The sequence below is a fragment of the Petaurus breviceps genome, unplaced genomic scaffold (genome assembly GCF_028583685.1).
Source record: "Petaurus breviceps papuanus isolate PSGF00001 unplaced genomic scaffold, PetGlider_PUasm1.0 90919, whole genome shotgun sequence".
Classification (NCBI taxonomy): Eukaryota; Metazoa; Chordata; class Mammalia; order Diprotodontia; family Petauridae; genus Petaurus; species Petaurus breviceps.
This window is the reverse complement of record NW_027187378.1, coordinates 39,273,838-39,286,645: the sequence shown is the minus strand read 5'-3', so window position 1 is coordinate 39,286,645 and position 12,808 is coordinate 39,273,838. Positions and strand designations below refer to the sequence as shown.

Genomic DNA, 12,808 nt, shown 5'->3' with positions numbered 1-12,808 from the left:
GCATGTAAGACAAGTGCACAGTAGATGGAAGATAACCTTAGAAGGGATGGCATTAGCAGATGAAGAAAGGATTCCTGGAAGAAGTGACACTTGAACTGAGTCTCAAAGGAAGTCTGAGTCAGAGGTCAGAGGTTTGGAGGGAGAGCCTTCCAGGCACAAGGAAAAGTCAGTGTAAAGATACAAAGATGGGAGATGGAGGGTGGTGAGTACAGAATAGAAAGTAGATCAGTATGGTCGTGTAAAAGAGTGCATGTAGTGGAATAGAATGTAAGAAGATTGGACAGATAGGAAGCAGACAGGTTGTGAAGAGCTTTAAATGAAAATTAAAGACTTTATATTATGTCCTAGAAGTAATAGAGAGCCACTGCAACTTATCGAGTGGGAGGTGTGTGTGTGTGAAAAATTGATATGGTCAGATCTGAGCTTTAGGAAAAACATTTTGGCAGGTGAGTGGAAGATGGACTGGCATGGGAAGACAAGAGATAGAGAGACAAATTAGAAGGTTATTGCAACTGTCTGGGCTAGAGTTGATGAGGACCCATAAAAGAGTTATGATGGCTGTGTGATTTTACAGAAGGGGATGTATACTAGAGATGTGAAGATAGAAATGACAAGATTTGGCAGCGAACTGGATATATGATATGAGTGAGAGTGGAGTTGACCTTGACAATGATATTTTGAGCCTAGAATTGAAAAAAAAAAAAAAAAGAATAGTAGTCCCCTTGGCAGTAACAGGAAAGTTTGGAAGAGGGGAAGATTTTAGGGGAAAGATAACAAGTTCTCCTTTGGACATACCGAGTTTGAGATGCCCATGGAGTATTTGAAATGCGCCTTCGACGCAAGTGCCCCATTCCTATAATAAATGCCCACAGAGCTGCTGCTGGTGCCTCTTCTGCTGTCTGAAGCCGGGCCAACCCAAGCCAGTATCCCAGCCGTCCCTCCGCAGGCAAGCCAAGAGCAGAACCACGGAGGCCGCAGGACTTGCCGCCCCGTCCGCCCCCATCCACCCCCGTCCCCGCCCCGGCCTCACCATCTCCTTGCTCTTCTCCCATCTTGGCAAGAAGCAGATGCGTATCCTGATGGTTGCTTGGCATGCTGCTGGCAAGAGGACTGTTTTGTACAAGCTGAAGTTAGGGGAGATAGTCACCACCATTTCAGCCCTCAGTTTTTGTTTTTGTTTTTGTTTTTTTGCCTTTTGGAGGGCAATTGGGGTTAACTCGCCCAAGGTTACACAGCTAGATTTTTTTGTGTGGGTGTTAAGTGTTTGAGGCTGGAACAAAACTCTGGTCCTCCTGACTCCAGGGCCGGCCCACAATTTACTCACTGCACCACCTAGCTGCCCCAAGCTCTCAGTTTTAATATGGAAATAGTAAAATGTCAAAACAATTGTTTCACAGTCTGGGATGATAGTGGTCAAGATAAAATTAGACCTCTTTGAAGTCATTACTGCCAAAGTACACAGGGTCTTATTTGTGTGGTAGATAGCAAAGATCGTGAGAGAATTCAGGGAGTGGAAGAGTTTGGTAAATGCTTCAGGAAGATGAATTGCGGGATGCTGTGCTGCTGCCCTTCTCAGACAAGCAGCATCTGCCAAATGCCAAGGTGATCAATGAAATGACAGAAAAACTAGACCTGCAGTCCCTTCTTTGGTGTGTTCAAGCTACCTGTGCTACACAAAGCACCAGTCTGCATGAGGGTCTTGGCTGACTGTCAAATGAGTTCTCCAAAATGTCAAATCCAGGGGTGGCTAGGTGGCACAGTGAATAGAGCACCGGCCTTGGAGTCAGGAGGACCTGAGTTCAAATCAGGCCTCAGACACTTAACACAAAAACTAGCCATGTGACCTTGGGCAAGTCACTTAACCCCAATTGCCCTCCAAAAAAAAAGTTAAATTCAACTGGATGACTAACCAAGGACATGTTTGATACAATTGGTTCTAGGAGTGTTACAACAAAATTAGTTTGCAACTTGGTTATTAAATAGTATCTTGAAACTGGTTTGGGCAGGATTTTACAGCATTTAAACTTATTTTGTTGCCAATTACTGTTTACCAAGTTTAATGTTGCTATTATAGCAATTATACTTCAATTTCCTTTATATTGCATCTTTTTTTATGTTGCATGTTGCTTTTGGTATCAGCCTGACTTTTCCCAGTGTATCATAGTTCAGTTGATGTTTTATTGTTTATTGGTTAACATATCTCCATTATGAGATTTTGGAAAATTCAACAAACTCAGTAACAAATTAGTTTCTTCATAACCCACTTGAAATTATTCTTAACAAAACCATAACATTGAAAAAAAGAAATGTCCACTGGGAAATTGGTAGTGTGGGACATGAGATCATCAAAGTGATTAGAGCTGAAAATATAGATCTAGAAATCATCTGAATAAACAAGAGAATTGAGCTTTTAGGAGCTGATGAAATTGCTAAGTGAAAGAGTATATAGAGAAAAGATAAGATGACTTAAGATAAAGCCCTGGAAGATACCTAGTGAGGAGTCATGCCATGGATGAAGAGCCAGCAAGAGACTGAAAAGAAGCAGTCAGACAGGTAGGAGGAGAATCAGGAGAGATCAGTGTCACAAAATCCTAGTGAGGATGTAATATCCAGAAGAAGGTAGCAGTTCATTGAATTATTTAAATGAGTTTGGCTTATTCTTCTAATAGAAGGGAAATACAATAATTTTATTTCCCCCCTCTAGAAGCAAGATGGAATTGTTAAAGTTGAGGATTTTTCCGGAACCACGTGATAAGAGAAATAGATTTATTAATAGGAAATTAGATTACTTATTGAAGGTGAAGGATACCTTGAAAAACAATTAGTTCACAAGTAAATAAGTCTGGAACAATAACTTTCTCTTAAAACTTTATTTATTTATTTATTTTTAGTTTACAACATTCAGTTTCACAATCCCTTGAGTTTCAAATTTTCTCCCCCTTCATCTCCTCCCCCCTCCTCTCCAATGGCGGCATGCATCAAATATAGGATCTACAAATACCTTCACATTAAACATTAGTCAAGTTTTAAAGAAAGATTATAACCAATGGAGTGAACAATGAGAAAGAAGAAACAAAACAAAACAAAAAGAACAAGTAGTTTGCTACAATCTGCATTCAGACTCCATAGTTCTTTCTCTGGATGTGGATATCTCTTTCCATCATGAGTCTTGGAGTTGTCTTATAAGCTTACATTGCTGAGAGGATCCCAGTCTATCAGAATTAGTCATCACAGATGCAATGTGTCTGTAATTGTGTACAGAGTTCTCCTGGTTCTGCTCTCCTCACTCAGCATCATTTTATATAAGTCTCTCTGGGTTATTATGAAGTCTGTCTGCTCCTCATTTCTTATAGCACAATAGTATTCCATTACATTCATATACCACAACTTGTTTAGCCATTCCCCAATTGATGGGCATCCCCTTGATTTCCAATTCTTTGCCACCACAAAAATAACTGCTATAAATATTTTTGTACATATGGGTCCTTTTCCCACTTCTATGATCTCTTTGGGATACAGCCCTAGAAGGGGTATTGCTGGGTCAAAGGGTATGCACTTATTTATAGCCCTTTGTGCATAGTGGAACAATAACTTTCAAACTTGAAATTGTAGAAAGGTATTATCTGGAATTATTTATTGTACTTTTTTCTGACCAAGAAATGAGCAGTTTGTCCAAAGTTGGTGGAAATTAATGACCTCAAGTCATTCTGCTCACCATAAATTTTATCTCTATAAATGATGCTTCTTCCATAAAACCCTATTAAAATCTGAAAGAGGCTGAGCAAATGTATAGTCTCAGGTTGTCAATTCCTGGTTACCCAATAAAAGTTAATTTTTAGAACTCAATAAACAAACAATTGCAATAAAATTTAAAAACTGTCAAAAGATGCAGAAAGGTAGATAAGGATGAGGAATGAGAAGAGACCTTTAGATTTGGCAATTAAGAAATCACTGGTACCTTTGGAGACAGAACTTTTAGTTGAATGATAAAGTCAGAAACCAAATCATGGAGGGTTTAGAATTGAGTGAGAGGAGAGGAAGTGGAGGCATGTAGTTTATCTGGGCTTCTCAATTAGTTTAGCTAGGAAGGAGAGAAAAGATACTAAACAATAGTTGGCAGATGTGGTAAAATCTAGTGGGGGTATTTTTTTAAGGATGAAGGAAATTTGGGTATGTTTGTAGGCATGAGTGTGATAGTAAGGGGAATTAAAGTTCCCCCTGTATTGGCTTGGTTTTTCAAATTGATTGTGTTAAAACCCAGAGCTTGTTAATCCCACCTGTGGGATGGACTTGTTGACTTGAAAAGAGAGACACGAACTGGGAGGAGCTGGTGACGTAGATTTGGAGAAACAAGTGAGAGGCAGAATAACTTTTTTTTTTTGGAAGCAGCACCTCGTGGAGAGAGAGAGACTAAGAGAATTGCTGGTGGACACTTTGAATTGCCCTGGACTTTTGAGACCTGCCCCCTGAGCTGCCAAGGACTGAGTAGACATGGCTGTTTTGCTGGTACTTTGTCTGTCTGTTTTGATGTTCTTTTGCCAGATTTGTCCACTGGTGAAAGACAGTCCTGTTGTTGAAGAAGTCCTGGAACCTGGCTTTTGGCTAAGAAGCCCTGAGACTGTCCTGCAGACAGAGAGTGAATACTGTCCACTGGTGAAGGACAGTGCTGTTGCAGGGGTCTGGAGACTGTCCTGCAGACAGAGTGAATACTGTCCACTGGTGAAGGACAGTGCTGTTGTTGCAGGGGTCTGGGAACCTTTCTGTTGGTTCAGAAGCCCTGAAGAAGGATTTTCTGGTTGTATGTTTACAGAAATCCTGGGAGAGGGTTTTGCTAATGTTTTCAGGGGTTCTAGGACTGTTCTACAGACAGAGGATGAATTGATGAAGGGACTGGCAATGTATCTTGTGGCCTTGCTGAGCCTTGTCTCCCCAGGAACTAAGATTGCTGAGAACTTGCCTCGTGTCAAGATGAAGAAAAGACCTCCATTTGGGTATTAAGTGCTGTGTTTAAACTTGATGTAACTCTGGGGTAGATTCAATTGAGATCCAGGGGTGGGGAACTTTTGACCTTTTGGTGCTCTGTGATTGACAAATGAAGGTACTTTACTTATGTTTGGAAACTAATCTCCATTTGAGAAGAGGGGCTTTGTGGTGGACTAAATGAAGGTATAGCCTAGGGGTGGAGAAGTATTTAGACCAGGGACTTTGTAATTGATTGAATGATTGGAAGGTCCTGGGGTGGGGTAATACTTGGAGATTATTGAATCACACTTAGTAAATGCTGTATTTTGAATGATGTCATGTTTTGATCTTCTCTGTTCTTGGTTTGTCACTGAATAAAATGGAGAGCACCTATGCTGGTATTTTGAACCTTGGGAAGTTGCCTTTCCTTGGTGTTACAGTACAATGAGTGAAGGAGTTACTAGACAGGGAGAGACAGAGAGAGAGAGAGAGAGAGGAGAGAGAGAGAGAGAGAGAGAGAGGAAAGAGAGACAGAGAGAGACAGAGACAGAGAGAGACAGAGAGAGAGAGAGAGAGAGAGAGAGAGAGAGAGAGAGAGAGAGAGAGAGAGAGAGAGAGAGAGAAAGAGAGAGAGAGAGAGAGAGAGAGAGAGAGAGAGAGAGAGAGAGAGAGAGAGAGAGAGAGAGAGAGAAGATGATAGTGGGGCAATATGCTGGAAAAGATGGAAAGAGTATATGTAGAGAGGTTGACCTTAGCAAATAGAAGGGTAACTTCTTCATAAGAGACTACAGATAAAGAGGAGATTGTAGGGGGTGATTTAGGAATATGATAATGAGGAAGGGAGCAACAGGAACTTTTGAGGAACACCCTTAATTTTTTTATAAATGAAATATTTGGTCCTCACTAGAAATAGTGGAAAGTATGAATGGTGTGGGAGAAGTAAGAGAGAAAGTAATGAAAGAAGTAATGGTTTGGAACAGGTGTTGTGGTGAGTATGACAGAGAATTAATCAGAATAGAATTGTAGGGATTGCCTTTCTTTAATGAGAGCCCAGTCTGGATTAGTTAGGATAAATCTGTAATGGATCTAGTCAGCATGATTTAGTGGCTCCTCCAGCACACGAATAAGAGCAAAGGAAACAAATAGGGGGAATAATTTGGTGTTGAAATTTGGCAAAGTGTGACTAGCAATAGGATAAGCGGACAAGGCAACAAGGGATTTCAAGACTTAGAGAATAATGTAGAGTTGAACATGTTCACCAAGAAGGTATGATTGGAAAGAAAGCGGAGTGTAACCAGAACATGAGTAGGGACTTAGGATGGTACTGAAGAAATAAAGGGCTTTGGAAATCACAGTAAGGATGAAACCTAACTATTTAAAAATGAGGAATAGGGAGATATGGAAAGAAAAAATATTTTGATCAGATATAACAAATTCAGAGTTCTTAAATATGGAAGTGCTTGGGGTGGCTAGGTGGTGCAGTGAATAGAGCACTGGCCCTGGAGTCAGGAGGACCTGAGTTCAAATCTGGCCTCAGACACTTAAGACAAAGCTAACCATGTGAACTTGGGCAAGTCACTTAGCCCCAATTGCCCTCCAAAAAAGCAATAAATAAATAAATATGGAAGTGCAATGGGTGTGAATACTGGTGAGATCAAAGGTATAATGTCTGTTGTGTGTAGTTGAAATGGAGTGGAGGAGTGAGTCATGGGAACTGAATAAATTAAAGATTCTGGAAACTGGGGTATTTGAAGAAATACTAATATAAGTTGAAGTCTCTTAGAATGAAGTAGAGATGATTACTGTAAGTCAGGTCCTGAACTCACTGAAAAAAGATATAGAATGTCCAAGGCATCAGAAGATAATTGCTATCAGGATCTGGATTGGGTGATAATTATTTTTTGCCTTTTTTTTTTTGGATGGGGCAATTGGGGTTAAGTGACTTGCTCAAGGTCACACGGCTGGTAAGGGTTAAGTGTCTAAGTCTGGATTTGAACTCAGGTCCTCCTGATTCCAGGGCTGGTACTCTATTCACTGCACTCCCTAGCTGTCCATTGGGCGATAAATTTAGAGAAGAGGTTGTGTTGTGGGAGTAAAGAAAGAGCCTGGAAGTGGTAATGAGGAACAAAAAGTATTTTGACCCAGTCACCAAAACCAATGAGTGAATGAAAATGTATCCAGTACTAGAAAGAGTGATGAGTAAGGGAAGCAGTGACATCAAGAAGGAGTCAAGTCTCAGTGATGGCCAAAAGATGAAAGCAAGTTTATTAATTATAGAGTAAGTACGCCAGAGGGCATAGTGAAAGAATAGGAGATTTGCAGTGGGACATTGCAGGAGGCAGGGAGCTATGGTTGAGGTTCTAGGGGAACAGACAGCTAAGTTTGGGGAGGGGTCATTGTTCTGAGGTGTCAAGGGAGTGTAGAATCGCAGGGATGGAGAGAGTTCAGGGAGTGGGAAAATGCTAAAAAACCAGTTGGGGATGAGTCTAGAGTAACAGTGAAGTTAGTTAATGAAGCTGGTGATTAGAAGGTGCAAAATCCATGATTTATATCAGCATGCTCCTCAATTAGTTGTTTTGAATTGGTGCTAGTGCTGTGGTGACCTTCATTGTGTGGTTGTGTATTGCAGTGAGAAGAAGGGTGCTTTGTCACAGCCCCAAAACTCCTTGGATCAAGGACTGGGCTGTGTTGTGCCCTCAGGATACAGAAGCCAGTCATACTAATAAAATAGTGGACTTTTATAGTATTTTAGAGCCTGCAAAGTACTTCAAGATTCCTGACAGGTAAGGTATGTTGGGCAGAGCAAGATCACACATGACCCCAGTGATGAGGATGGCTGTTACAATTTCTTTTTCTGGAACAGGAGGGAAGGAATTGATGGGTGAGGATATGGAAAGATTTATAGGAGTAGAGGGGAGATGAGGGTGTTCATTTCAGATAGTATCAATCTTCTCAATTCCCCCCAATACCTCTAACATTCTTCTTTTTGTTTATTGACTCTGCTGAGTAATGTTTCCGACTCTTTATGACACTATTTGAGGTTCTCTTGGCAGACATCCTAGAGAGGTTTGCCATTTCCTTCTCTAGTTTAATTTATAGATGAAAACGGAGGCAAGCAGGGTTAAGTGGCTTGCAGGGTCATGAAGATCATAAGCATCTGAGGCTAAATTTGAGCTCATGAAGGTGAATCTTCCTGACTCCAGGCCTGGTACTCTATCCACTGTACCATCTACCTACCCCTTTTTAAGTAGTCTCGGTTTATTCTGAACTTCAGCACTCTTGACTCTACTCTTACTATGCCATGCTTTCATATTCTTCTATTACCTACCCTTCATTCTATTTTCTGATCACATTAAAAAAAAGTTAAGTTTATTGGTGAGTCCTTTGTGCATCCATAATGATCTCTTTAGATAATTTTCATTTCTCCCTAATTCATCAGAATTGTTCCCTTTTGTCTTCAGAATATCGTTCTTCAGAGATTCCTGTCTGTCCAGGGATGATTTCCTTAGTAGAATTTTGGTCTTATCTGTCTTTTGAAAGCGGTCAACAGTTCTTAAAGATTTTGGTCTCAATACCCCTTTACATTTAAAAAAAAAATTATTAGGGGCAACAAGGTGGCACAGTGAATAGAGCACCAGCCCTGGAGTCAAGAGGACCTGAGTTCAAATCTGACCTCAGACACTTAAGACTTACTAGCTGTGTGACGTTGGGCAAGTCACTTAGCACCAATTGCTTTGCTTTCCCCCCTACAGAAAAGACCAAATAAAAATTATTAAAGATCCCCAATTTTTGTTTATTTGAGTTACATCTATGGTAATAAAGTCAGTAGCAGAGGTTACAGAGTCAATCAGTCACACTGTTCTGGGTGATATTGAGATCTGAAATGTGGCCACCATTGTGGGTAATTAAAATGGAGTGCAGGTGTAAGTCATGGGATTCAATGAGGTTGATGAATTTGATGGGAAGAGAAGTATAATGTATATGTTACATCAATGTTTATATATGTTATTTTTCTATTTTCATTGTTATATACTTCTATATATTGTTTTTATGATTCTGCTTCATTCTGAATCAATTTTTTTCTCCTGCTTCTCTAAATTTTTATTATCTATTGTTTTTACAGAACACTAAATTTTTTTATTGCATTCATATATCACAGTGTTTTAGTAATTTCTTAATTGATGGACACCCACTTTGTTTCCAGTATTTTTACTAAAAAAAAAGTGTTACTAAAATACTTTGATATACACAAGGACTGCCTGCCATTCTGTCCTTGACCTCACTGGGTCATATACTTTGTAGTAGGATCTCTGTATATATGGGCTTATGTTTTTAAAAACTCAACTCCAAATTCCTGGTAAAATGGTTGGGCCAATTCACAGATACATCAATCATTTAGTACTGTGCCTGTCTTCCTGTAGCCCCTCCAAAGTTAAACTATTTTTATCTTTGTCAATTTTAAATGCATTTCTTGTTTGCTTTGTCAGATAGCATAATGGTAATTCCTGATTTTTTAAAATCATCTGATGCATAGTACATTTTTCTCCCAGTCTCTCATTTTCATTCTTGTATGAGTCCTTTTTTAAAAAAAAGTTTCCTATACACAGAAGATGGCTGAGTTTTGTTTTCTTATCCATTTTGTCTCTCTTTGTTTTATTCTATTATTTAATCAGTTTACATTCTAGCAAGTCTATCAGCAAAGATTTATCAAGTGCCTACTATGTACCAGATATTTTTTCTTCAATCTTTTGACTTTGAGTATTCCTTGTCTGATGCTATTGTTAACTTTATTTTGTCCATTCTAATTTTCAGGGAGTTTATTACTTGATTAAGACTTTATACATTTCATGTTAAGCTGTTCATTCTCTTTCCAAATTAACAAGTCAACAAGCATTTATTATGTGCCTACTATATGCCAGGCACTGTGTTATACTGAGGACATAAAGAAAGGCAAAAGATAGTCTTTACTCTCAAGGAACTTATAGTCAATGTGAAAGTCAAACAATTATGTGCAAACAAGATACATCAGCAATAATCAATAAAGAGAAGGTTCTTATAGAAAGGGAGAATTTAGATTTCCTGACCAGGGAAGCCAGAAGGACAAACAAACAGAGCCAATGCCAGAGTCCAATGGGAGGGTGGCCTCTGGGTATCAGGTCCTTTCAAAGTATACAGGTGGACTTCACTGAGGTGCCCCCAGTAGGACAACTTAGATACCTGTTGGTCAATGTGGATCACCTCACAGCAGGGGTAGAAGCCTTCCCTCTTGCACGAGCTACTGCCTGCATGGTTACTAGAACCTTGTTGGAACAAATAATCCCTGTATATGGACTGGTGGAGCATATAGACTCAGATCAAGGGACCCATTTCACAGCAAAAGTTTTACAATCCATTATGAGAGCTTTAGAGATATCCTGGGAACTCCATACCCCCTGGCACCCTCCTCTTTCTGGCAAGGAAAGACAAAATGTTTACTCCTAGCGCTCCTTAGGATCAGGACAAAGCCCCAGAGGGACACTGGCTTATCCCCCTATAAACTTCTTTATGGTCACCCCTATCCCACACAACCCTTTGACCTTTCCTCACTCACCCTGAAAGATAGGTTCCTTAGTGTGTGGGACAGAGACCACTACCAAAAAAATCAATACAAAGACTTAGATACATAAAAGCAGAAATGAATTTATTGCTTTCTCATGAGAAAGGGTACCCCCTTGTCACTCTAATGCTGCCAGCCAGGGAAATACAAATTGATTCCAGAAAGCAAGGTGCTTTTATACTCTAATGAGAGCCCCTCCCCTCCTTAGCCCCCTTCCCCTTATTCCATTGGCTGGGCTTCAGGGGGCACAATCTATTTGCATGAATCTTCCCCAGCAATAAAGAACAAAGGACAAGAAAAGGTGGGAAGTTTTGCAACAGTTTGCAAGTGTGCACAGTTTAAGTTGTGTTGCAAAGTGTGGCTAACTACAGATGTTATTCTGCAAGGGTCAATGATAAAAAAAAAAAACAACCCATTAAACCTTTTGAGGCTTCACTTCTGAGAAATCATCCCTCACAATCCCCTCTCTCTATTTCTTACAACTTGAAGACTCCTCACACCATTGCTAGAAGACCTCTTCCACTAATTTTTCTTGAGAATCCCCATCAGGGTGGCCTTGGACTGGCACTCAATCCTGACTTTTCAGCATACAGGGGAGACACACTGGGAGTAGGATAATTCCACTAAAAGCTATCAGGAGGAAAACTCTCCATTAACTGTATATACGTATTTTCTCAGCTAAGGGGAGGAGAACAACATGCTAATCCCAGAACTGAGGCCTAGGGGCTAGAGGCAAAAGAAAATACCTGCAGCAATGCAAAGCAAGGGTATAGCACCCAACAGAAACAATAAAGCCACTACAATTCTCTCAGTCATCAATGGGTCAATCCCTTTTTCAATATCACTTTTAAGGTTCCAGGATCTGTTGATATCACAGTCCACTGGGTCGAGGCTGACACCAGTCCCTTCACTCAGGTGTGCTGAGTCCAACCTCTTTCTTTGGTTCAGTGTTAGCAGTGAGGAGGATCTGGTACAGACCTTCTCAGGTGGGAGTCACCTTTTCCTCCTTCCAGGTTCGGATCAACACCCAGTCACAGGCTAGAACCTATGAACTGAAAACCCTATGGGAGGTATTTGAACAATTCTTTCATAGCACTGACAATTGATGTGCTAGAGATTGTATATATCCTCTAAGAACCTATCTTTCAGGGTGAGGGCTGGATAGGGGTGACCATAAAGAAGTTCATAGGGGTGAAAAGCCAATGTCCCTCTGGGGCTTTGTCCTGATTGATCCTAAGGAGCGCTAGGGGTAAGCATTTTGTCTTTCCTTGCCAGAAGAAGGAGGGTGCCAGGGGGTATGGAGTTCCCGGGATATTTTTAAGGCTCTCATAATGGATTGTAAAACTTTTGCTGTGAAATGAGTCTACATTGATCTGAGTCTACATGCTCCACCGGCCCATATATAGGGATTATTTGTTCCAACAAGGTTCTAGAGGCAGTAGCCTGTGCAAGAAGGAAGGTAGGCTTTCACCCCTGCTGTGAGGTGATATACATTGACCAACAGGTATCTTAGTCATCCTACTGGGGGCACCTCACTGAAGTCCACCTGTATACTTTGAAAGGGCCTGATACCCAGAGGCCACCCGCCCATTGGAGTCTGGTGTTGGCTATATTTGTTTGTCCTTTGACATACAATGCAGCCATCGACCATTTGGCATGCCCATGTGTATGTTCCAGGACATGCATACTGGGTCAAGACTACATCACACAGGTTCTGGACAACCCAAAGGCTGCCCTGGTTTAGGTGTTGTAAAACCTGTGTCATACTAGGCTTATTCAGTACCTCACACCCATCAGGTAGGAGCCACCTTCCTTGAGGGGTTTTTTCAGCACTTAGATCTACTGCCTGTTGTTCCTTTTCCCCAGTCAGGAGTGGGGGAGTCAGACTCAGATCAAGGGAGGGGATGAGAACCAATATAGGTTCCTCTCTCCCTGCTTTCTTTTCCCAGGGCTTAACTGAGGAGGAGGAGGAGGAGGAGGAGGAGGAGGGAGTGGGCAATGATGAGATTGCTTCCCCATCCTGGGCCATAAAATTTTCCTTGTCTCCCTTATCTTGTGTCTCCCAGCCTGTTCTCAGTCTGTACTTCCTAAAAGCTAGATTATGCATTGCTTACAATCCCCAATGGTCTCCTTGATGTAAAAACTGACAAAATCATCCCTTGTGATTTGTTGGTTAACCATTTCTTCCCTGTCAAGCAATAACCAATTACCTTGCTCAGTTTCAATCTTCCCAAACTTAGTCAAATCTTT

General features: G+C 40.8%; 1 pseudogene; it reads left to right on the top strand.

Annotated features, from left to right (window-relative positions):
* Positions 1-59: 59 nt before the first annotated feature.
* Positions 60-1,767, top strand: LOC138152208 (ADP-ribosylation factor 4-like; annotated as a pseudogene).
* The last annotated feature ends 11,041 nt before the right edge of the window (positions 1,768-12,808 follow it).